Source organism: Anomaloglossus baeobatrachus, chromosome 10, assembly GCF_048569485.1.
Source record: "Anomaloglossus baeobatrachus isolate aAnoBae1 chromosome 10, aAnoBae1.hap1, whole genome shotgun sequence".
NCBI classification, from domain to species: Eukaryota; Metazoa; Chordata; class Amphibia; order Anura; family Aromobatidae; genus Anomaloglossus; species Anomaloglossus baeobatrachus.
This window is the reverse complement of record NC_134362.1, coordinates 139,846,940-139,871,884: the sequence shown is the minus strand read 5'-3', so window position 1 is coordinate 139,871,884 and position 24,945 is coordinate 139,846,940.

Genomic DNA, 24,945 nt, shown 5'->3' with positions numbered 1-24,945 from the left:
CATAGCTTACCTGATGAGAGCTCGGCCTGGAAGACTTCCAGTGGATTTGGAGATGGAGGTTGAGTTGCCTGAAACCTATGCGCCCGGAGAGGATTGGGACTCACGTCGCCAGATCCAGTACAAGCAGATTCAGAAGTGCCTCAAAGAGAGTTTGAATCAAACCTGGGAATGGCAAGAAAGGAACTTTAACAAGAAAGCAAAAGCAACCCCCTTCGCCCCCAGCGAGATTGTGTTAAAAAGAAAGAGGAAGCTGCACAAGTAAAATGATCAGTGGGAAATGGAGCTATATGTGGTACAGTCATCCAACTTTGATAACCAAAAGACCTGCCTAATCAGCATTGACGGACCACGGCTACAGTATCCCAAGACCATCTGAAGAAGTGCCCAAAACCCTTGAGAGTGGCAGATGAACCTCAAACCCAGCCTCAAGTGGTGGAAGGCAGGAAAATAATGATCCGCACTATTCTAGGTGATTTTCCGGCAGATTGGCCTATGTAGAATGGAGCAGTAATAGTCCCTGTGTTAACATTCCCACAACCCGTTGAAGAACCAGAGCAGGAAAGGCTTACTGACACTGCACCCACTCCAGCACCTAGAGTAGCGCCTAAACCCTTGCCATGCACACATAGAGTCCTACCAGCAACACCTAACACTGAGGGCGAGGAACCTGTAGAGAGTGTTGCCATGCCACCAGAGGGGGATGAGGGTCCAGAGTTAAGGAGGTTGACCAGTGCTAACTTTGGTCAACCTCCGCGGAGATACAGAAAAGAGTGCTAAACAAATATATAAGAGGTTTAATGATGCCATAGAACTGTTAGGTATCGGTGTTTTCATTTATGGTTTTTCATAGTTTATTTTCCATATAGAACGTGTTAGTAAATAAGTGCATAATCAATAAGGTTTTCAATAAACGAAGAAGTTACCTAATTTTTAACAAGATTCTTAAGTGTGTACACCCGGTACATGGACTCTGTTGAACGTATATAGTAAAAATGGACCATGGTCACAGGACTGGCGTTACTAAAACAAACTTGTGTTATTGTACATAGTTGCACCTCCTGTGCCCAACAGAGTTGTGTAACACAACACCCGGGACCTTAACCTGGTCACGGACCAACTATAGGTATGCAGCGTGTCAGGTTGTTTGGGTGGCGGGTTAACGGGATTCGGGACATTGGGACTGGACTATCGTGGGTAGAGTCTGCAACGGAGCAGGTTGAGTCTCCGCTACCACTGAAACCGGTAGCGTCCCACCGTTGAGGAGATGAACTCTTGAAAATGTTACATAACGTTTAACTGACAAGCCTCCCTGATGAGGGATGTATGTGTTAATGAAAATGTTTACTTTTCATACCTTTTTCTACAATTAAAATAAATAAATAAACCTCTGATGTCCTGTAGCTCGGGGACGAGCTACGTTTAACCAAGAGGGAATGTGACGCCCTGGCCTATCAGGTCGTCACAGGGTATTGTGCAATCTGCCCTTCTGTGCAATATCCACCTCCTCCTTGGTTACGGGCCCTGACCTTTGGTGTTGCCAAGAAAAAGCTAATCAAAATCCTAGGAACACTCTGCACCACACCCACCAGACACACCAGTTTACGGCCTGAGTGGAATATGGTCGTCCACTTGGGGGGTTGGTAAAGGGGAGGTCACGAGTGTCAGGAGTCAGTCTGAGAAAGGAAGATTGTAGTGTAGGAGGTGAAAGTGAGAGAAGGTAAGGAGCTGGGCTTCTTGGAACTACTAGGTGGCAGACGTTGGTCTGGGCCTGGTAGGAGCTGAACCCCGGTCACAGGGGATCGTGACAAGGGGCACGGACTGTCGAGGAGGACAGCCGGTGGCCTTGTGTCATTATCGGGCAGGGGCCAGGGCACGACGGGGTACGTGGACCCTAGGTTAGGGAGTAGCTTCAGGTGTCCTGATAATTCGAGGACGGAGCCTTCAAGATCCGTTCTCCACCCACTCCAAAATCAGGGTACTAGCGCAATGAGGGGGATAAGACTTTCCACACATGCGGTCCAGAAAATCCCAAGCGTAAACCCTGAGAGCAAGCTCACCCAGTTAGCCATACTGGGGAGTGGGACCTGATTAGTTTCACACTAAAGGGACCAACTAGAAGACAAGGTGCCAAGGTAAAGGCCACAGACTAACAGGAAACACCAACGGGCACGAGATCCAGGCATGCTTCATCCCAGCGGCAGCGGTGTCCAGAACTTTGGTTTACTACAGTTCAGTTGTCGGTGTCAGCGTTATTGGACTGAGTGAGTACGCAAGTGACCCTTACCTCCCCAACGGCACATCCCTGTCACTATCACAGAGTCCCGGGGCATCCCCCCTACCCGTGGAGGGGTTAAACACCTGGCTTCCCACACCATCGCCACTGGGTACTCCCAATCGCAGTGGTGGTACTCCATCTTACCACGCACCATGGGTGGCGTCACGAATTTTAGAGACCCCTTGAGCCACCATGGATCCAGATTCGAGCAGCCCAGATGCTGGCACGGGGGCGGTACATTTTATATATATATATATAGTACAGACCAAAAGTTTGGACACACCCTCTCATTCAAAGAGTTTTCTTTATTTTCGTGACTCTGAAAATTGTAGATTCACATTGAAGGCATCAAAACTATATGAATTAACATGTGGAATGAAATACTTAACAAAAAAGTGTGAAACAACTGAAAATATGTTTTATATTCTAGGTTCTTCAAAGTGGCCACCTTTTGCTTTGATTATGCTTTGCACACTCTTGGCATTCTCTTGATGAGCTACAAGAGGTAGTCACCGGAAATGGTTTTCACTTCACAGTTGTGCCCTGTCAGGTTTAATAAGTGGGATTTATAAATGGGGTTGGGACCATCAGCAGTGTTGTGCAGAAGTCTGGTGGATACACAGCTGATAGTCCTACTGAATAGACTGTTAGAATTTGTATTATGGCAAGAAAAAAACAGCTAAGTAAAGAAAAAGGAGTGGCCATCATTACTTTAAGAAATGAAGGTCAGTCGGTCCGAAAAATTGGGAAAACTTTGAAAATGTCCCCAAGTGCAGTGGCAAAAAGCATCAAACGCTACAAAGAAACTGGCTCACATGAGGACCGCCCCAGGAAAGGAAGACCAAGAGTTACCTCTGCTGCGGAGGATACGTTTATCCGAGTCATCAGCCTCAGAAATCGCAGATTAACAGCAGCTCAGTGTTATGGTTGCTGTGGCACTGGAGACTATGTTCGGATTTCTTGCTACTGCACATGTGCGAGCACTGGAGACTATGTTCGGATTTCTTGCTACTGCACATGTGCAAGAGCTGGAGACTAAGTCCTATCTTGGAGCCATTGCACATGTGCAGGTGACATCATCGCTGACACGAGGTCACATGTCTCTGACACCTTCTAAACTGATTGGCCGCTGGTCATGTGCTTGTGACACGTGGTCACATGTCTCTGACACCTTCTATGCCGATTGGTCGCTGGTCATGTGCTTGTGACGCTTTGTTCGGTGATAGGCCAGCGTGATTTCATTGCTGTCATTCTGGCAGAGGATTGACTCTGGTGTCCTCCATCTTGGATGAGGCACAGAGTCTATATAAGACCCTGACGCACGCCGCCCGGCGCTCAGTCCTCTTGGTTCATGCATGAAAGTAGATGCTCTGTGCACGTCCCTCTAGGCATCTTTCTGTCTATGCTAGGTGAGCGCTACCGGCAGGGTAGCGTTCTTATACCTTACAGCTTCGGCTGCGGTCCGTATCCTTACATCTTAGTGGAGCGGACCTAGGCAGGTGCCTGAGGCACATGGTCCGGCTGGGCCTTGTGATTCTTCTCGTAGGTGGACGTTGCCGCTAGGGTAACGTTCCTTATACTGCGTCTGGCAGTTGTTCGTATCCTCGCACACTAGGGGAGCAAACATAGATAGGAGCTTTGTGCGGCTTATGCTGCTGTCTGTTTCTTTTGCACCACTAGTGGAGCGGACCTAGGCAGGTGACATATCTAGTGGTTCGTGTCCTCGCACACTAGTGGAGCGAACGCAGGTAGGAGCTTTGTGCGGCTTACGCTGCTGTCCATCTCCTGGCACCGTTAGAGGAACGGACCTAGGTAGGTGCCATTTCACACTCACTGCTTTTGTCTCTGTGACCATTAACAAAGACAATACCACACACCCTCCAAGTAAGGGAGGAATTGCTTTAGTTTCTAATTATATTCCTCTGTGAGTTTAACAGAGGTATTGCACTCTGCACTTGTGCTATTACTATTTACAGTGGCACACTTATATACCCCTTATCCTCTGCCATAGTCTGCAGCAGAGTCTTTGCACGGTGGACCCTGACTGTCTGATATTCCTTTGGGTTTTATTATCAGACAGCCCCCCGTAACACTCAGATTAGAGACCAGGTCAATGCCACACAGAGTTCCAGCAGCAGACACATCTCTAGAACAACTGTTAAGAAGAGACTTTGTGCAGCAGGCCTTCATGGTAAAATAGCTGCTAGGAAACCACTGCTAAGGACAGGCAACAAGCAGAAGAGACTTGTTTGGGCTAAAGAACACAAGGAATGGACATTAGACCAGTGGAAATCTGTACTTTAGTCTGATGAATCCAAATTTGAGATCTTTGGATCCAACCACCGTGTCTTTGTGCGATGCAGAAAAGGTGAACGGATAGACTCTACATGCCTGGTTCCCACCGTGAAGCATGGAGGAGGAGGTGTGATGGTGTGGGGGTGCTTTGCTGGTGACACTGTTGGGGATTTATTCAAAATTGAAGGCATACTGAACCAGCATGGCTACCATAGCATCTTGCAGCGCCATGCTATTCTATCTGGTTTGTGTTTAGTTGGACCATCATTTATTTTTCAACAGGACAATGACCCCAAACACACCACCAGGCTGTGTAAGGGCTATTTGACTAAGAAGGAGAGTGTTGGGGTGCTACGCCAGATGACCTGAACCCAATCGACATGGTTTGGGTTGAGCTCGACCGCAGAGTGAAAGCAAGAGGGCCAACAAGTACTAAGCATCTCTGGGAACTCCTTCTAGACTGTTGGAAGACTGTGGTGACTACCTCTTGAAGCTCATCAAGAGAATGCCAAGATTGTGCAAAGCAGTAATCAAAGCAAAAGGTGGCTACTTTGAAGAACCTAGAATATAAGACATATTTTCAGTTGTTTCACACTTTTTTGTTAAGTATTTAATTTCACATGTGTTAATTCATAGTTTTGATGCCTTCAATGTGAATCCACATTTTTCAGTCATAAAAATAAAGAAAACTCTTTGAATGAGATGGTGCGTCCAAACCTTTGGTCTGTACTGTGTGTACAGTCATATGAAAATGTTTGGGCACCCCTATTAATGTTAACCTTTTTTCTGTATAACAATTTGGGTTTTTGTAACAGCTATTTCAGTTTCATATATCTAATAACTGATGGACTCAGTAATATTTCTGGATTGAAATGAGGTTTATTGTACTAACAGAAAATGTGCAATCCGCATTTAAACAAAATTTGACCGTGGCAAAAGTATGGGCACTCTTATCAATTTCTTGATTTGAACACCCCTAACTACTTTTTACTGACTTACTAAAGCACTAAATTGGTTTTGTAACCTCATTGAGCTTTGAACTTCATAGGCAGGTGTATCCAATCATGAGAAAAGGTATTTAAGGTGGCCACTTGCAAGTTGTTCTCCTATTTGAATCTCCTATGAAGAGTGGCATCATGGGCTCCTCAAAACAACTCTCAAATGATCTGAAAACAAAGATTATTCAACATAGTTGTTCAGGGGTAGGATATAAAAAATTGTCTCAGAGATTTAAACTGTCAGTTTCCACTGTGAGGAACATAGTAAGGAAATGGAAGAACACAGGTACAGTTCTTGTTAAGCCCAGAAGTGGCAGGCCAAGAAAAATATCAGAAAGGCAGAGAAGAAGAATGGTGAGAACAGTCAAGGACAATCCACAGACCACCTCCAAAGACCTGCAGCAGAATCTTGCTGCAGATGGTGTCAATGTGCATCGGTCAACAATACAGCGCACGTTGCACAAGGAGAACCTGTATGGGAGAGTGATGCGAAAGAAGCCATTTCTGCAAGCACACTACAAACAGAGTCGCCTGAGGTATGCAAAAGCACATTTGGACAAGCCAGTTACATTTTGGAAGAAGGTCCTGTGGACTGATGAAACAAAGATTGAGTTGTTTGGTTATACAAAAAGGCGCTATGCATGGAGGCAAAAAACCACGGCATTCCAAGAAAAGCACTTGCTACCCACAGTAAAATTTGGTGGAGGTTCCATCATGCTTTGGGGCTGTGTGGCCAATGCAAGTACCGGGAATCTTGTTAAAGTTGAGGGTAACATGGATTCAACTCAGTATCAGCAGATTCTTGACAATAATGTGCAATAATCAGTGACAAAGTTGAAGTTACGCAGGGGATGAATATTTCCGCAAGGCAATGATCCAAAACACCGCTCCAAATCTACTCAGGCATTCATGCAGAGGAACAATTACAATGTTCTGGAATGGCCATCCCAGTCCCCGGACCTGAATATCATTGAAAATCTGTGGGATGATTTGAAGCATGCTGTCCATGCTCGGCGACCATCAAACTTAACTGAACTGGAATTGTTTTGTAAACAGGAATGGTCAAATATACCTTCATCCAGGATCCAGGAACTCATTAAAAGCTACAGGAAGCGACTAGAGGCTGTTATTTTTGCAAAAGGAGGATCTACAAAATATATATAATGTCACTTTTATGTTGAGGTGCCCATACTTTTGCACCAGTCAAATTTTGTTTTAATGCGTATTGCACATTTTCTGTTAGTACAATAACCTCATTATTTCAATTATTTCAATTCAGAAATATTACTCAGTCCATCAGTTATTAGATATATGAAACTGAAATAGCTGTTGCAAAACCCCAAATTGTTATAAACAGAAAAGGTTAACATTAATAGGGGTGCCCAAACTTTTTCATATGACTGTATATGTATATATATATATATATATATATATATATATACTGTGTATATATATGATATATGCACTATGCGTTAGCAGTTAGCACACCGTAATTAATGAATACATGAACTGCACTGTTATAAATGCTAAAATTGTAAGGTACTGGTTTAGCATTTTTGGATGAAGGAGAGCCAAAGCCACCAACCATGTCAAGTTATATATATACAACCAATGTGGTGTACTTAATTATATGTACCAAATGTCCAACTGGGGGTCTGTATGTAGGGGAGACAGGACAACAGCTCAGGACAAGGATGGATTCTCACCGCCACACAATTAGAGAAAAAAAGGATAGATCTACCTGTGGCCAAACATTTTTGTAACCCAGACCACAGCATCATGGACATGAAATTGCTGGTATTGAAAAGGAATTTCAAGTCCCAGAGAGATAGGAGACTATGGGAGTACAAACTTATGATGACCTTTGACACATTCAGAGTAGGAATGAATGTGTCACACGGATTTATGTCTTTTTACGTCAATTTAGAAATGTGCTCTTCAGAGCATCTGGGGGCATCACAGCCCAGACCAGACCCCAATCAGAGGACAATAAAACTTTCACACTGCTTATCTATGAACCACAACAATATTTATGGCCACAACAGTTTTCCCCCTTGCCATAGTGATCGTTCTTGTTTCACATAACTTGTTTTTTTGTTTTTGTTTTGGGTTTTTTTCACTGCACTATTCTGTGTCCTGTTGTGTATAAGTATGTGACTCTTCAGATTTTGTGTTATACCATGCCTGATGAAGAGACCTGAGTAGTCTGGAAAGCTTGCTATTATTACCATCTTTTCAGTTAGCCATTAAAAGGTATCAACCACTGAGGACTTCAGTTCTTTTAAACAAACTTTTTTTTATCTCTACTGGCTAACACGGTACAAAGATATATTTTACTTGTATCAAAATGGAGGATACCAGAATGTACCGCATCTTTATGGAACTAAAGACACTTCTGAAGAAACGCGCACAACTGGACAGCGATATTTTTCATATCCAAATGCAAAAAGGAGAATCACGCATGCTTGCCAGCGCACGCTGAGGCCGAGAGAATAGAGGAACAGATCTGAACGTAACATCACCTGGGTGATCAGCCCAGCGGTCAGATCACAATCCCTCTTACTCAGAACGGCCATATACATGGAATCAAATCCAGCCTGGAACTCATACATAATACAATTACAACTCATGAGCACAGTCAGTAGAAAATACAATATGGGAGAATACAATATATTATATAAATATGCCCCCATTAGGCCACTGGGATTCCAGAATAGCAAAATACCAATAACATGTACATACATCCAGAAGGATATCCCAGATGGTCCAATTATATAAGGGAAAATACATAGTTATTATACCATGCAATAATCAAGATACATGATTATACACAGTAACTCCCAGAAATTACATGCAAACCTAGAGACATATTCATATATAGCCACTACGCTGCGCTACTGCATGCCTCATAGAGGCGCATGCATTGGATTGGTCATTCATTTGGATAAATACCCCACATTTTTGCCCATGTAACCACGCCCCCTGACGAAGGCAACCTTTGAGTTGCTGAAACGGCCGTCGGGTGGGTTGCGGCTCCCTCCTTCTCCCTCTGTATCCAGAGATTGACCTGCAGGCAATTATATAGGTAATCATCCAATGCTATGTATGCATCTATTTTGCCTTGTGTGACGATGTGGCTCTGATGTGTATCTATAGTTCGCCACATTATTGTCTCTTTAATGACACCTAGTGGACTTTTATGATACACACACGTGGATGTTGGTTTACCTCTCATGGATACATGGTATCATTATAAGAGGGATCTGTGACCTGTTTGGGGCTTTTTTTCAAGTTCCTGCACCTAATCTGTTCCACCTTTTTCATGTGCACCTTATTAATAAAATAAATTTTGTAATTTCATAAATCATGGGCGTATGATCGTTTTTTCTTCTTTTCTGGTTTGTCTAATATTTTAACGATGCAGATGATTCGGAATCCACCCAGACTGAAGGAAGACGGATCTTGACAAACAAGAAAAGATCAGATTTGACACCTCCACCAGGACGCAAACCTCATTTGGATACGTATATAGACACTTTCAGACATTTGGTAAAATCCACTATCCTAGACACACACAGGAAGCAACGATCCAACATCAGTGCCCAGGAGAGAAGGGCCATAAAATCTTTGAAAACTAACAAAGAAATCATTATTAAACCTGCAGTCAAGGGGGGTGCAATAGTCATGATTAGAGTTGAGCGGGATGCCAATAATCCGGGGCCGGCGGGTCATTAACGGAATTAAAAATAACTCCGATCTGCTCCGGAATACGGTGCCCATATAAGTCAATGGGGACCGGAATCCGGAGGTTAAAAACGTTTGAGGAGGGGCTAGGGGGCTAGGAGCGAGCGCGGGATACTCACCGAGGCGCTGTCATGGCGGCACACTCCTTCCAGGTCACGCTGTTACCTTCCGGAGGCGACAATTCAATATTCATTGTTTTCCCCACCCACCGGCTCATGTTGGTTGCAGCTAGACATGCCCCCACCTTGAGTGGCAGCGTGTCAGCTAACTGCAACCAATCACAGTCGCCAGGACGGCCGGTGGGTGGGGAAAGCAGCACAGTCTGTCAGTCAGTTCACGGTGGTAAAAATAAACACTCGGCAGCACAGGTATAGCGCACGGCTGCAGCCCCAGCTGTCGCGCTGTATCTGTGCTGTGTATACAGTGACCAGAGTCACACGTGCGAGGCTGCCGAGTGCTGCCATGGCAGACCCGCGTGCACCCCTCGCATGTGTGATTCCGGTGAAACTAAAAAAAAAACGCCGTGCGGTTCTCCCTATTTTCATCCCCAGCCAAGATAACGCCGGCCGGGGGCTGGTATATCCTCAGCCCGCAGCAGTCCGGTAGAGCCGTATCTGTTAGATGCGACCATACCGGTGTGCGCTACTGGCTCTTCCCGCTGGGGTGATGCGGTGCCAGTCGGGGTAATAGCAGAATTAGCAGCGGCGCATGGCTGCAGCTAAACCCTAGGTTTGTGTGATCGTACAGGCATCTATCAGATACCTGCATCACACAAACCTGTAAGTGACAGTAAATAAACACAGACTCAGAGAACAATCCTTTATTTGGAATAAAATACAAAACACCACCTGCTTCTCCTCTTTATTAACCCCAAACACCCTGCAGCTCTGACGTAATCCACAGGAGAAGTCCCACGCCGCTTCAGCACTGCTACATCTGAATATCACAGAGAGCGGCACGACCGACCGCTCTCTGTGAGCTCCAGAGAATGAATGAGCTGTGCATTGAGCGGTGACATCACTCAGGTCATTTGCGGTCACAGCTGGAAGTCCCCACGGTCCTTCATCTGTGATCGCAGGTTACCTGACCTCAAGTGGAGGTCACTAAGTTCACAGACCGAAAATGAAAAAACCGTGATGGTCTGGCTCACTGCTTAGGTGGTGCTCAGGAGAACTTTACAGTAGATAATCAAAAAACTCCGGCACTCATTTGTGGTGAAAAATATTGGTTCTTTATTACATGTCCATTAATTAACACAACGTTTCGGCTAATGCCTTCTTCATAGACTGGAAATTTCAATAAAAATAAAATATAATGTCAGTACCATAAACATGTATATATTCTCATACATCTATATCTCGGTAATCCCATATAACATCAATTGTGGAAAAAGGTTTATTTTACCTAATGAATGAACACGCTATTTTTAAGGAAGAACCTCAATTGTAGTGAAGTACAGTATATCTAAAGGAAACACAAGAAAGCAACCAATTGTAACAATGGAAAATTGAGATCAGAATCAAAGTCTGAAAAATAAACAATGGTATATCACATACCTAATGGGAGCTCACAGTATTATATGGCTCCATATATAGGAACATTCAATATTGGGTAGTACAAACAGAGGTTTATCTATGGGACAAATAATAAAGTTTCAAAGATTGGAAACTACATCTTATATAAACAATTCAATCATTATATAGATTTACCTCAATGAGAGGAAAAAGAGGAAGGGCTGCTATATCCCAGTGGGGCAAAGTGAGAAAGCGCTATGTATAAGGAGAAAGAAAAAGAAACTGTTAGGGCATCTCACTAAAGTGAGAAACAGGAACCACAAGATAAAGTACAAGGTTGAAGTCCCATAGACACATACCAAAAAGTGAAGACAGACGCAGTGCATTACCTGTGCAGCCGGTGGTCAGCGGTGAATGAGGAACCATGTAACCGCGAGTGAAGTTTTTATGTGAGAAGGGGGCGGGTCGTGATAATCATTTCCTTTATTATGGAACGCACGGTGAATCGCACGCCACGCGTGCGCAGAAGAATCCGGAAGTGCGCGCATGCGCAGACGTGGTAATGATTCCTTTATGTTGGAACGCAGGGTGAGACGCACGCCACGCGTGCGCAGAAGAATCAGGAAATGCGCGCATGCGCAGAAGCAATTTTATGGTTTACAAGCGTTCAGACACCTTGAGACTCCAAACAAAACGCAATTAAGTGCGTGTCTGTAAGAAAACAAGAGAAATGGCAAGATGTAAAGACTGGTATATACTAATATAAAATATGAAATTATGTGCTCATACAATATGCATAACGTATGCATATATCAAGGGTATAAGCAAGTGGGCCCATGCACTACACGGAGATTTCACTCCAAAGATAACCACCAGTATTTATTGTCATGCATGAGTCCACTTGCATACATACCCCAAATCCTCCAAAAATAACACCTAGAAAAACCATAAGTAATTAGGAACATTAGGCAGGACGGACCTCATATCTCATAATCAATAATTCTCATATTCCCTGTTAAGACCATGAGGGGAAAGGGTATTGAGCATATGGATCCAAAAGGATTCTCTTTCTTTTAATTTTTTAACCCTATCCCCCCCGCGCCTCAACATGGGAACGTGCTCCAAAACTTGATACCTTAACTGTGAAATAGAATGTCCACACTGAATAAAATGAAATGGGATAGGCAACATAGTCAACTTGCACCTGATAGTGGACTTATGTTTTCCGATGCGGTCTCGGATATGCTGGGTAGTCTCACCAACATACCCGAGACCGCACGGACATTTAATCAAGTATACAACAAATGAAGTGTCACAAGTATAAAATTCTTTAATGTGAAAAACTTTGCCAGTGCGGGGGTGTGTGAATTGGCTGCCTTTTATGATATTAGAGCAGTGGGGACAGTGAAGACAAGGAAAATTCCCCTGTTTGGGAGTAGCTAGAAATGTCTGACGGGATTTGAGGGTCGTAGATCCTATATCAGCCCGAACCAGTAAATCGCGAAGATTGGAGGAGCGTTTATAGCTAAACAAAGGTAAGGAAGACAACTCTGGTATCTGAGGGTATGATCTTGACAAAACCTGCCAATGTTTTAATATAATTTTCTTAATAGTAGAATGAAAAGGGTGAAATGTATTCACAAAGGAAATAAATGGACCATTTCTTTTAGACTTACGAGTAGTTTGTAAACTCTGTTGTAAGGCAGAGTTAACAACCGGTAAAGGATAACCACGTTGTAGAAATTTATGAGTCATCTCATCATGTCTAATCTGACGTTGAGCCTGTGATGTAACTATCCTAGATACTCTTTTATATTGAGAAACAGGTAAAGAGTTTTTAAGATGGCGTGGATGGCTGCTCGTGTAATAGAGCAGACTATTACGGTCAGTAGATTTTGTATACAAATCAGATGTAACAATGCCTCTGGAATCAATATGTATAAGAGTATCTAGGAAGTTAATAGTGGAAGGATCAGTATGCTGAGTGAAAGATAACCCTTGTACTCGTGTGTTAAGATACTCAAAGAAGTCATTGAACTGTATCAGAGAGCCAGTAAAGATAATAAAAATGTCATCTATGTATCGTTTATACATAAGAATATGATCCCGGAATGAAGGATGGGTATGAACATACATGGACTCAAAATGCGTCATATAGATATTTGCATACGGTGGCGCAACATTTGAGCCCATGGCTGTACCTTTTCTCTGGAGATAGAATTGATCACGGAACAGGAAATAATTTTTAGTAAGCACAATATTCAATAGGTCTGCACAAAATCCCTTCTGTATCGGAGAAAAATCGCTATAGTGATCAAGAAACCAAGTAACGGCTTCCATGCCTAATTCATGATCAATAGATGTATATAAAGAGTTCACATCAAGAGTAACAAGGAAAGAATTAGGAGGAAGAGGCCCCAAAGAGCGTAATTGATGTAGGAAGTCACCTGTATCAGGAAGGTATGAAGGAGTCTTAGTCACTAAAGGTGACAAAATGTGATCAAGAGTTATAGCCAAAGGAGATAACAGGGAATCAATAGACGCCACAATGGGACGTCCAGGTGGATGCCACAAATTTTTATGCACCTTAGGTAAGGTGTAAAGAACAGGAACAACTGGACTAATCTTATTAAGATAGGTAGCTAGTTTGGCGTCTATAACGCCTAAGGACGAGTAATGATGGATCTTTTCCAAAATAATTTGTTTGATGTCAGTAGTGGGATCACGGGGAATAGGCGAATATGTGGACGTATCCGCCAATTGTGACATAATTTCAGAAATATAATAATTTTTATCCATTACCACTAGGGCTCCGCCCTTATCGGCCGGTTTAATTATGATGGAAGTATTGTTCCGAAGAGACTTTAAAGCCTGGGTTTCACCTGGAGTGAGATTGTTTTTAATTTGTAAGTCACCATTCTTAACAGTATTAATGAAGTTGTCAATATCCGATTTGACAAGAGAGACAAAAGTCTCTGCAGGGTGGTAAGTCTTAGGTGGCATAAAACTGCTGGGCATGGTAAGATTGAGATCCCTAAAGGAATTTTTTTTGATTTCACTAGTATCCGAAAGTGCAATATCACGATCAGGGGAAAGTTGACCAAAGTGTACCTTAAGTCTTACCGACCTATAAAATTTGTTTAGTTCCTGTTCCAATTTAAATGTATCAAAGTGAGGAGTAGGACAAAAGGTTAGACCTTTTTGTAAAACCTGTGATTCGAGGGGGGACAAGGTATAGGAGGAAATATTGAAAATGAGGTCCGTCCTACCTGGGATCTCGTTGTTATGCGTTCCCCCGGATGTGGCTCTCCTCGGCCCCCTCCTCGTCTTCTTTGGTTGTAGGTGCGACGTGGTCCTAAAAAAGAACTGCCATGGGACTCAGTTTCACTACCAGAACTGGCGGAAGATGAAAATTCAGATCTGACTGGAAATCGTCTACGTGAAAATGTTTCGCCACAGCGCCATCTGTATACTTGTCCACGTTTATAATCTTCCTCATCTCTTGCAAATTTGTTACGTTTACGTTCCTGTAAGGACTTCTTATATTCCAAAATGGTGGATTCCATTTTAGTTTTCATATTATTTAATTCAGTTGAAGAAAAAATATTCGAAAGTTGTCCCTCAATTGTAGATATCTGTCGAGAAATGGTATCAAGCTCCTTATGTAAAAAATCGATAGTTAGAGTCATAAGGTCATATGAACATTTGTTCAAAATCTGTTCAAATGTGGTACAAAAATCGGAATTGTCAGAAAATAGCGTGGGACGTAATGAAACGCGCAAACCGCGTGGTATCCGTTTTACCTTGTAATATTCTGCCAATGTAATAAGGTGGAGTTCAAGGGCTGTCTGCCGCTTCAGCTCTCGTTCATATTCTTTCGTTCTGGATTCTTCACTAGGTGTAAATAAAAATTGACCCGTAGAGGTCACTCTCGAGTGAATAGTGGAAGTTTGTTCTTCATTGTAAGAAAATACATTAGAGGCCATTGGTGAAAAACGATTGGTAACAAACTTCCACTATTCACTCGAGAGTGACCTCTACGGGTCAATTTTTATTTACACCTAGTGAAGAATCCAGAACGAAAAAATATGAACGAGAGCTGAAGCGGCAGACAGCCCTTGAACTACACCTTATTACATTGGCAGAATATTACAAGGTAAAACGGATACCACGCGGTTTGCGCGTTTCATTACGTCCCACGCTATTTTCTGACAATTCCGATTTTTGTACCACATTTGAACAGATTTTGAACAAATGTTCATATGACCTTATGACTCTAACTATCGATTTTTTACATAAGGAGCTTGATACCATTTCTCGACAGATATCTACAATTGAGGGACAACTTTCGAATATTTTTTCTTCAACTGAATTAAATAATATGAAAACTAAAATGGAATCCACCATTTTGGAATATAAGAAGTCCTTACAGGAACGTAAACGTAACAAATTTGCAAGAGATGAGGAAGATTATAAACGTGGACAAGTATACAGATGGCGCTGTGGCGAAACATTTTCACGTAGACGATTTCCAGTCAGATCTGAATTTTCATCTTCCGCCAGTTCTGGTAGTGAAACTAAGTCCCATGGCAGTTCTTTTTTAGGACCACGTCGCACCTACAACCAAAGAAGACGAGGAGGGGGCCGAGGAGAGCCACATCCGGGGGAACGCATAACAACGAGATCCCAGGTAGGACGGACCTCATTTTCAATATTTCCTCCTATACCTTGTCCCCCCTCGAATCACAGGTTTTACAAAAAGGTCTAACCTTTTGTCCTACTCCTCACTTTGATACATTTAAATTGGAACAGGAACTAAACAAATTTTATAGGTCGGTAAGACTTAAGGTACACTTTGGTCAACTTTCCCCTGATCGTGATATTGCACTTTCGGATACTAGTGAAATCAAAAAAAATTCCTTTAGGGATCTCAATCTTACCATGCCCAGCAGTTTTATGCCACCTAAGACTTACCACCCTGCAGAGACTTTTGTCTCTCTTGTCAAATCGGATATTGACAACTTCATTAATACTGTTAAGAATGGTGACTTACAAATTAAAAACAATCTCACTCCAGGTGAAACCCAGGCTTTAAAGTCTCTTCGGAACAATACTTCCATCATAATTAAACCGGCCGATAAGGGCGGAGCCCTAGTGGTAATGGATAAAAATTATTATATTTCTGAAATTATGTCACAATTGGCGGATACGTCCACATATTCGCCTATTCCCCTTGATCCCACTACTGACATCAAACAAATTATTTTGGAAAAGATCCATCATTACTTGTCCTTAGGCGTTATAGACGCCAAACTAGCTACCTATCTTAATAAGATTAGTCCAGTTGTTCCTGTTCTTTACACCTTACCTAAGGTGCATAAAAATTTGTGGCATCCACCTGGACGTCCCATTGTGGCGTCTATTGATTCCCTGTTATCTCCTTTGGCTATAACTCTTGATCACATTTTGTCACCTTTAGTGACTAAGACTCCTTCATACCTTCGTGATACAGGTGACTTCCTACATCAATTACGCTCTTTGGGGCCTCTTCCTCCTAATTCTTTCCTTGTTACTCTTGATGTGAACTCTTTATATACATCTATTGATCATGAATTAGGCATGGAAGCCGTTACTTGGTTTCTTGATCACTATAGCGATTTTTCTCCGATACAGAAGGGATTTTGTGCAGACCTATTGAATATTGTGCTTACTAAAAATTATTTCCTGTTCCGTGATGAATTCTATCTCCAGAGAAAAGGTACAGCCATGGGCTCAAATGTTGCGCCACCGTATGCAAATATCTATATGACGCATTTTGAGTCCATGTATGTTCATACCCATCCTTCATTCCGGGATCATATTCTTATGTATAAACGATACATAGATGACATTTTTATTATCTTTACTGGCTCTCTGATACAGTTCAATGACTTCTTTGAGTATCTTAACACACGAGTACAAGGGTTATCTTTCACTCAGCATACTGATCCTTCCACTATTAACTTCCTAGATACTCTTATACATATTGATTCCAGAGGCATTGTTACATCTGATTTGTATACAAAACCTACTGACCGTAATAGTCTGCTCTATTACACGAGCAGCCATCCACGCCATCTTAAAAACTCTTTACCTGTTTCTCAATATAAAAGAGTATCTAGGATAGTTACATCACAGGCTCAACGTCAGATTAGACATGATGAGATGACTCATAAATTTCTACAACGTGGTTATCCTTTACCGGTTGTTAACTCTGCCTTACAACAGAGTTTACAAACTACTCGTAAGTCTAAAAGAAATGGTCCATTTATTTCCTTTGTGAATACATTTCACCCTTTTCATTCTACTATTAAGAAAATTATATTAAAACATTGGCAGGTTTTGTCAAGATCATACCCTCAGATACCAGAGTTTTCTTCCTTACCTTTGTTTAGCTATAAACGCTCCTCCAATCTTCGCGATTTACTGGTTTGGGCTGATATAGGATCTATGACCCTCAAATCCTGTCAGACATTTCTAGCTACTCCCAAACAGGGGAATTTTCCTTGTCTTCACTGTCCCCACTGCTCTAATATCATAAAAGGCAGCCAATTCACACACCCCCGCACTGGCAAAGTTTTTCACATTAAAGAATTTTATACTTGTGACACTTCATTTGTTGTATACTTGATTAAATGTCCGTGCGGTCTCGGGTATGTTGGTGAGACTACCCAGCATATCCGAGACCGCATCGGAAAACATAAGTCCACTATCAGGTGCAAGTTGACTATGTTGCCTATCCCATTACATTTTATTCAGTGTGGACATTCTATTTCACAGTTAAGGTATCAAGTTTTGGAGCACGTTCCCATGTTGAGGCGCGGGGGGGATAGGGTTAAAAAATTAAAAGACAGAGAATCCTTTTGGATCCATATGCTCAATACCCTTTCCCCTCATGGTCTTAACAGGGAATATGAGAATTATTGATTATGAGATATGAGGTCCGTCCTGCCTGATGTTCCTAATTACTTATGGTTTTTCTAGGTGTTATTTTTGGAGGATTTGGGGTATGTATGCAAGTGGACTCATGCATGACAATAAATACTGGTGAACAAGAAAGCTGTGGACAAACAAGCGCCAATAGGGTCTTACCCGACAAAATGTAGGGAAGGGAGGGGGGAGTAATACTACTCACCAGATGTGGTTGTGAAAGTCACAACCACTATATCAGCATGAATAATCGATCCACGGCTGCAGCCACCCAATGGCAGATAACAGAAGACAATAGAAGTAGGTGTTTGATGCCGCGCCAAAAGATCACTAGTTCAGATAATTCAGACCAATGTCACTTTATTTTCATCCAGGTCTACGCGTTTCAGGAGCACCTGCTCCCTTCCTCAGGACCGTCAGTGTACAAATAACATCAAATCCCTGATGATTTGATGTTATTTGTACACTGACGGTCCTGAGGAAGGGAGCAGGTGCTCCTGAAACGCGTAGACCTGGATGAAAATAAAGTGACATTGGTCTGAATTATCTGAACTAGTGATCTTTTGGCGCGGCATCAAACACCTACTTCTATTGTCTACTGTAATAAATACTGGTGGTTATCTTTGGAGTGAAATCTCCGTGTAGTGCATGGGCCCACTTGCTTATACCCTTGATATATGCATACGTTATGCATATTGTATGAGCACATAATTTCATATTTTATATTAGTATATACCAGTCTTTACATCTTGCCATTTCTCTTGTTTTCTTACAGACACGCACTTAATTGCGTCTTGTTTGGAGTCTCAAGGTGTCTGAACGCTTGTAAACCATAAAATTGCTTCTGCGCATGCGCGCATTTCCTGATTCTTCTGCGCACGCGTGGCGTGCGTCTCACCCTGCGTTCCAACATAAAGGAATCATTACCACGTCTGCGCATGCGCGCACTTCCGGATTCTTCTGCGCACGCGTGGCGTGCGATTCACCGTGCGTTCCATAATAAAGGAAATGATTATCACGACCCGCCCCCTTCTCACATAAAAACTTCACTCGCGGTTACATGGTTCCTCATTCACCGCTGACCACCGGCTGCACAGGTAATGCACTGCGTCTGTCTTCACTTTTTGGTATGTGTCTATGGGACTTCAACCTTGTACTTTATCTTGTGGTTCCTGTTTCTCACTTTAGTGAGATGCCCTAACAGTTTCTTTTTCTTTCTCCTTATACATAGCGCTTTCTCACTTTGCCCCACTGGGATATAGCAGCCCTTCCTCTTTTTCCTCTCATTGAGGTAAATCTATATAATGATTGAATTGTTTATATAAGATGTAGTTTCCAATCTTTGAAACTTTATTATTTGTCCCATAGATAAACCTCTGTTTGTACTACCCAATATTGAATGTTCCTATATATGGAGCCATATAATACTGTGAGCTCCCATTAGGTATGTGATATACCATTGTTTATTTTTCAGACTTTGATTCTGATCTCAATTTTCCATTGTTACAATTGGTTGCTTTCTTGTGTTTCCTTTAGATATACTGTACTTCACTACAATTGAGGTTCTTCCTTAAAAATAGCGTGTTCATTCATTAGGTAAAATAAACCTTTTTCCACAATTGATGTTATATGGGATTACCGAGATATAGATGTATGAGAATATATACATGTTTATGGTACTGACATTATATTTTATTTTTATTGAAATTTCCAGTCTATGAAGAAGGCATTAGCCGAAACGTTGTGTTAATTAATGGACATGTAATAAAGAACCAATATTTTTCACCACAAATGAGTGCCGGAGTTTTTTGATTATCTAAGTTCACAGACCTGCATCTCCTAGCAGAAAAATCACAATTTTTTTTGCCAAGAGATGCAGATTTTGTGCTGAAATTTTTATACCAAATTCCTGCATCCAATCTATACCTCCTGGCAAAAAAACGCGGTGTTTTGACGCAATTTTTTTCTGCGGTTTTTGCCGCGGTTATTTTTCTGCGATTTTTGCCACGTTTTTTTGCCAGGAGGTGCACATTTGGTGCTGAAATCGTCTGCGCCAACTTTCAGCACCAAATTTCTACCTGTGGCAGAATGTTTTTTTTATTTTTTTATAATTGGGGGCCAAATGATGCAAATTTGATGCTGAGATTTTTACACCATATTCCTGCATCCAATCTAGACCTCCTGGCAAAAAACCTCGGTGTTTTGGCACAATTTTTTGCCGCGGTTATTTTCCCACGATTTTTGCCTCGTTTTTTTGCCAGGAGGTGTAGATTGGGTGCCGGAATATGGTGTAAAATTGTAATAATCACACAATTTACATACCTTGGTCCAAAAATTAAAAAGAAACAAACATTTAGACGCTGTTTTTGTGCGGTCTTGTGCCAGGAGGTGCAAATTTGGTGCAGGATTTTGGTGTATTACTTCACCAACAAATTTGCATCTCCTGGCAGAAAACGGTAATGAAATGGTTTTCATACTGCTGGTTTTTGGCTGTTTTTTGCCAGGAGATGCAGATGTGGGATAAAATTTCACACCCATGCACGCTCCTGTCAGAAGTGTGCAGCTGTGCCGGTGATGCGCTGTCAGACTCGTGCGGGTCTGACATCACCCGGCACAGCCTGCCACTGTCTGTACCTAGAAACACATGCACGCTCCTGTCAGAAGTGTGTGCGAGTGATGCGCTGTCAGACTCGTGCGGGTCTGACATGACATCATACCGCACAGCCTGCTGCTGTCTGAACATGAGCGTGCATTTACCTAGAAACACATAGACACTCCTGTCAGATGTGTGTGCGGCTGTGCTGCGATGTCAGACTCGTGGGAGTCCCTCGCTGTGACTGCTGCCTAAGATAAACCGCATGCGTTTTGTTTTTTTAATTTAAATAAATAATTTAAAAAAAAACGACGTGCGTTCACCCCCAATTTTCATTCCCAGCCATGATAACGCCGGCCGGGGGCTGGTATATCCTCAGCCCGCAGCCGTCCGGTATAGCCGCATCTGTTAGATGTGACCATTCCGGGACGATATCGGCTCATCTTGATTGCCCTGGTGCAGTGGCAATCAAGGTAATAGCAGGGGTTAATAACAGCGCATGGCTGCTATTAAACCCCAGGTTTGTGTTCGCACGGGCATCTGTGAGATACCCGCATCACAAACCTGTAAATGACAGTAAATAAACAAGACACAGAGAAATCCTTTATTTAGAATAAAATACAAACGCAGCCTCCTCCTTCACCACTTTATTATCCCAACACCCTGCAGCTCCGGCGTAATCCACACGAGATCCAGCAAAGACACATCCAGCTCTGATACATATCACAGCGAGCAGCCATAGAGCACGGCTGCTCTCTCTGAGTGTAGCGTAGTACTGACCGTGATAAGCGATGACTGCATGGCAGACACTGTCACAGGCTGGGGGGCGCGTCAGCCTGCAACCATTCACAGCTGAGAGGACAGCCGGTGGGCGGGGAAAACACAGAAAGCTGTGTGACAGCACAGGAAGGGAAAGCGCGACCCGGAAGCAGTGTGCCGCCATGACAGAGCCTCGGTAAGTATGAAACGCTCATTTATTTATTGTTTTTTTTTTTTCATTTTTTATTAATTGCCAGTTCCAGATCATGCAGCCGGAATCCCGCACCCGGATCAGGCCCAGGAATAGTGCTGAAACCGCGTGGATCCGGACATTTACAGCTCAGCACTAGTCATGATGAACAAATCAGACTACATGAAGGAAGCACACTGACAACTGATGGACACACGCTACTATAAAAAATTGGAGTCTGACCCTACACAGGACTATTACAAGGAACTTAACAAGTTGGCCTCTTGTCTACCTAACATATTCATAAGAACTGATGAACTGATACCGGTGAGTCCAAGAATAGGCACATTCTACTTGCTTCCAAAAATTGACAAATCTTGAAACCCAGGAGGACCCATCATTTCATGTGTGGGCACCCTCACTGAACAAGTCTCTGAATGGGTAGAGGGTATCCTTAAACCCTTGGTAAGGGATACAACCAGCTACATCCAGGACACTACTGACTTATTGAAAAAACTATCAGCAATAGGTCCTCTTCCAGAGGGAACCATACTTGCCACCATGGATGTGGAATCCTTGTACTCAAATATTGCTATGCACCCCAATTTGGGATGTATTCCATCTGTCTGGATTTTGGCGGTTGGTGACTGTTCACATTAAGTCATCAGGCTTTGTCCACAGGCTATTTACTTCATGCAGCATTTGCTTGGACCTGTCCCGCCCACAGCCATGACTCAGTCATGGGTACGGGATTGAAATAGACCAGGTGAGTGCTGCTAAGAGCAGTTCTACTATTCATATGTGAGGCCGTATGGCACATTTTATAAAAATATTTTAGTGTAGGACTGCTTCAAATGAGATTTGCCGCGAAGCAGCTCAAGAAATTGCAATTGTTTGCCAAAAATCTCAAAAATGTTTTTATAATAAGTACAGTTTGGAATGTTTAGTGCTGTAGTGCACATTTGGTGCTGGCTTTTTTGTTTTTTCTTTATAAAAAATTGGAGTCTGACCCTACACAGGACTATTACAAGGAACTTAACAAGTTGGCCTCTTGTCTACCTAACATATTCATAAGAACTGATGAACTGATACCGGTGAGTCCAAGAATAGGCACATTCTACTTGCTTCCAAAAATTGACAAATCTTGAAACCCAGGAGGACCCATCATTTCATGTGTGGGCACCCTCACTGAACAAGTCTCTGAATGGGTTGAGGGTATCCTTAAACCCTTGGTAAGGGATACAACCAGCTACATCCAGGACACTACTGACTTATTGAAAAAACTATCAGCAATAGGTCCTCTTCCAGAGGGAACCATCCTTGCCACCATGGATGTGAAATCCTTGTACTCAAATATTCCACACCAGGATGGATTAAATGCTTGCAAAGGTTTCCTGGAAAATACAGGAATTGATGCCGATTCTGTGGTGAAACTTACAAAATTCATCCTCACCCATAATTACTTTGCATTTGACAATAACATATATCTACAGGAGACTGGGACTGCAATGGGAAGCAAAATGGCACCACAATATGCAAATCTTTTCATGGCCAAGCTTGAGAGTGACTTTTTATCCTTTTGTCCTATCAGGCCTCTGGCCTACTACCGTTACATTGATGATATTTTAATCATCTGGACAGAGTCTGAGGAGCAGCTGAAGACCTTCCATGAACACTTTAATCAGTTTCATCCCACCATCAACCTAACACTCAACTACTCCTGCACTGAAATCATAGTATCATAGTATCATAGTTTTTAAGGTTGAAGGGAGACTCTAAGTCCATCTAGTTCAACCCGTAGCCTAACATGTTGATCCAGAGGAAGGCAAAAAAAACCCCAATGTGGCAAACAAGTTCCAATGGGGAAAAAATTTCCTTCCTGACTCCACATCCGGCAATCAGACTAGTTCCCTGGATCAATACCCTGTCATAAAATCTAATATACATAACTGGTAATATTAAATTTTTCAAGAAAGGCGTCCAGGCTCTGCTTAAATGTTAGTAGTGAATCACTCATTACAACATCATGCGGCAGAGAGTTCCATAGTCTCACTGCTCGTACAGTAAAGAATCCTCGTCTGTGATTATGATTAAATCTTCTTTCCTCAAGACGTAGCGGATGCCCCCGTGTTCCAGTCACAGGCCTAGGTGTAAAAAGATCTTTGGAAAGGTCTCTGTACTGTCCCCTCATATATTTATACATTGTGATTAGATCCCCCCTAAGCCTTCGTTTTTCCAAACTAAATAACCCCAAGTTTAATAACCTGTCTTGGTATTGCAGCCCCCCTATTCCTCTAATAATCTTGGTGGCTCTTCTCTGCACCCTCTCCAGTTCAGCTATGTCCTTCTTATATATCGGTGACCAGAATTGTACACAGTATTCTAAGTGCGGTCGCACTAGTGACTTGTACAGAGGTAGAACTATATTTTTTTCATGAACACTTATACCTCTTTTAATACATCCCATTATTTTACTAGCCCTGGCAGCAGTTGCCTGACACTGTCCACTAAAGTGAAGTTTACCATCCACCCATACACCCAAGTCTTTTTCTGTGTCTGTTTTACCCAGTGTTCTACAATTAAGTACATAATCATAAATGTTATTTCCTCTACCCAAGTGCATGACCTTACATTTATCTACATTAAACTTCAATTGCCACTTCTCAGCCCAATCCTCCAATTTACATAAATCTCCCTGTAATATAAAATTATCCTCCTCTGTATTGATTACCCTGCAGAGTTTAGTATCATCTGCAAATATTGAAATTCTACTCCGCATGCCCCCAACAAGGTCATTTATAAATATGTTGAAAAGAAGCGGGCCCAATACTGACCCCTGTGGTACCCCACTATGAACTGAGACCCAGTCCGAGTACGTACCATTAATAACCACCCTTTGTTTCCTATCACTTAGCCAGTTTTTAACCCAGTTACACATATTTTCCCCTATCCCCATTATTCTCATTTTATGTACCAACCTTTTGTGTGGCACCGTATCAAAAGCTTTTGAAAAGTCCATATACACAACATCCACTGCATTTCCCTGGTCCAGGCTTGAACTTACCTCTTCATAGAAGCTGATCAAATTAGTTTGACAGGATCGATCCCTCATAAACCCATGTTGATACTCTGTCATAAGGTTATTTTTCTTGAGATACTCCAGTATAGCATCTCTCAAGAAACCCTCAAGGATTTTACCAACCGTAGAGGTTAAACTTACCGGCCTATAATTTCCCGGCTCAAATCAACTTTTTGGACACCATCATTATACTACAGAACAATGAAATAGAGACATCCCTGTACAGGAAGCCAATTGACTGTCCAACATACCTGAAATGGGACAGTTTTCATCCAAAACACATAAAAAACTCTATAGTGTACAGTCAGGCCATCAGGTACAATCGGATATGTTCCAACACTACAGATAGAGACAATCACCTTGAGGGCCTCAGAAAGACCTTTCTGAATCAAGGCTACCACCCAAGAACAATTGAAAACCAGATTACAAGAGCCATCAGAATATCAAGAAACCATCTCCTACATTATAAAACTAAAGAAGAAAACAACCGGGTCCCTCTTGCAATCACCTACAATCCACATCTGGAGGT